Source organism: Bidens hawaiensis, unplaced genomic scaffold, assembly GCF_021521415.1.
Source record: "Bidens hawaiensis isolate Kalapana, Puna unplaced genomic scaffold, B.hawaiensis_p1.1 tig00005411_1, whole genome shotgun sequence".
In the NCBI taxonomy this organism is placed as follows: Eukaryota; Viridiplantae; Streptophyta; class Magnoliopsida; order Asterales; family Asteraceae; genus Bidens; species Bidens hawaiensis.
This window is the reverse complement of record NW_027491344.1, coordinates 77,104-79,080: the sequence shown is the minus strand read 5'-3', so window position 1 is coordinate 79,080 and position 1,977 is coordinate 77,104.

Genomic DNA, 1,977 nt, shown 5'->3' with positions numbered 1-1,977 from the left:
AATTAAAATGGTGAAATTATAGCTCGGCTTAGACGTCCCGGTTGGCCGCGGGACCCGTTTCCGACTTTGGCGTACCGGAAACTGTTAAAATAGGTTAAAATTACTCAAATCATCCGAATTATTTTCGGATGATTTATTTTTACTTGTTTAACTCATTTATATGAAAATAGTCCATTTTTAGGGTTTTCATACCCCAGTCAGCTCGCTTAAGCGAACTTCACCGGTTTACGCGTTTTAACTTTAAAAGTTTAATAATTAGCACAAATAATTATCCTTTTAATCTCGGATCTTGAAATTTTGCACAATTCACTTTTTATCAGTGGGGAATTTTATAAAAATATTTTCAGAATTAATTTCTATATTTAAGATTTATTTATTTATTTTTAAACACCATTTAATCACTAAATATGTCGTAAATACCAAACGATCTTAGAAAAATCCCAAATTTCTCCTGAATGTCCCCTGCCATCCACATAGTCCCCTGTAATTTTTCCAGAACCAAAATCTTCTTTTACATGCCATTTTCACCAAAACCGAGCTAGAAACCCCTAGAACTTGTTTAACCGAAAAGCCTACTTAGACTTCTCCAACTGATCTCAAATTTTGTGTGTGACTTATACATGATATAAAAACCTTATCTGCAATTTTCCAGAATTTTTCATGATATTTAACTATTTTTCACCATTTTTGGTCAAAACCGAGCATTAAATTCACAAAATATTCATCCTTTATCCAAAAATTACCAAAATTTCACAGAACTCTTATTTTCATGTGTAGAACATCCCTGTAAAATTTCATGACCTAACTCTAAACGACCAACAATCTGTCCAAAAACACATACACCGACATAAACCGAATATACCTTTCGTTTTCCGCCACTACAAGCTACAAACTCGTCTTTCCGCCTTATCTACCACTAAACACAGAGCCTACAAACAACACACCACAATACCAAGCAAATTACAGTCACGATCAAGCCATTTCTTTCATGGTTTCGGTTATGATTCAAAAACAAAGATTTAAACCGTAAAAATTCGTTTTTGGTTCGTTTAACTCCTTTCTTGGACCAAGATCCCTTGTATAACCTGTATACATCACTTGATCATGCAAGAATCGGTTTTCATCTTTGAAACCTCATTTTCTTGCAAACAAACTCAAGAAACGAAGATGAACACGTGAATAACTCGATCATTACCTTGTTTTTCTTGCTAGAACTCTCGGTTTTTGGATGAAATTGTTGAGAGAATTGATGATCTTGAATGTTTTGATGTAGAAAAAAGAAATGAAATGGGGTATAACCCCCCTATACACCGATCGGAACTCATGGAGGGTGGGGTGGGACCCACCTCTCCATTCTAGGCCACATGTTTGGATTTCGGATATCCGGATAATGTTTTGGATAATCTGGTTCAGTTCGTTTTTCGGTTAAATGTCTAATTCGGCTTAAAACGAGGCTAAAACGGTCGTTTTTCGGCTTAAAAAAATGAAATATATATAAAACCAATTTAAAAACTTAAACCATGACATTTATTAACTTAAAACATCATAGTATTAATAATTGTGCTTCTTTTTCGGCTTGATCGATCGTCTCTTGCTCGGTTTGGTATTAAAGGTTTCGTTTAACGTACCGACGTACTATTAAATCGAAATCATTTTTCTGTGCTTTAATCCACTTATCCCGAAGCTTTAATACTTCGTAACATCACTAAATATCATATATCTCGTATATAATTGAACCCTAGATTCGTTAGGGTTTCAATAACTATCGATCGATTGATTGCATATTCAATACGATGAATTATATATTCACGTGCAATCCATACAGTGAACCCTGTATTCTCGTATAATTACTATGGTAATTCATGTACCCGACATTAAATATGATGTAACTACAGTCTACCGGTTAGGGTATACCTGGTTTCGTCGGAATCGTTACAACTATCCCCAAGGTAACACGTAAACTCTAAGTCCCGTCTA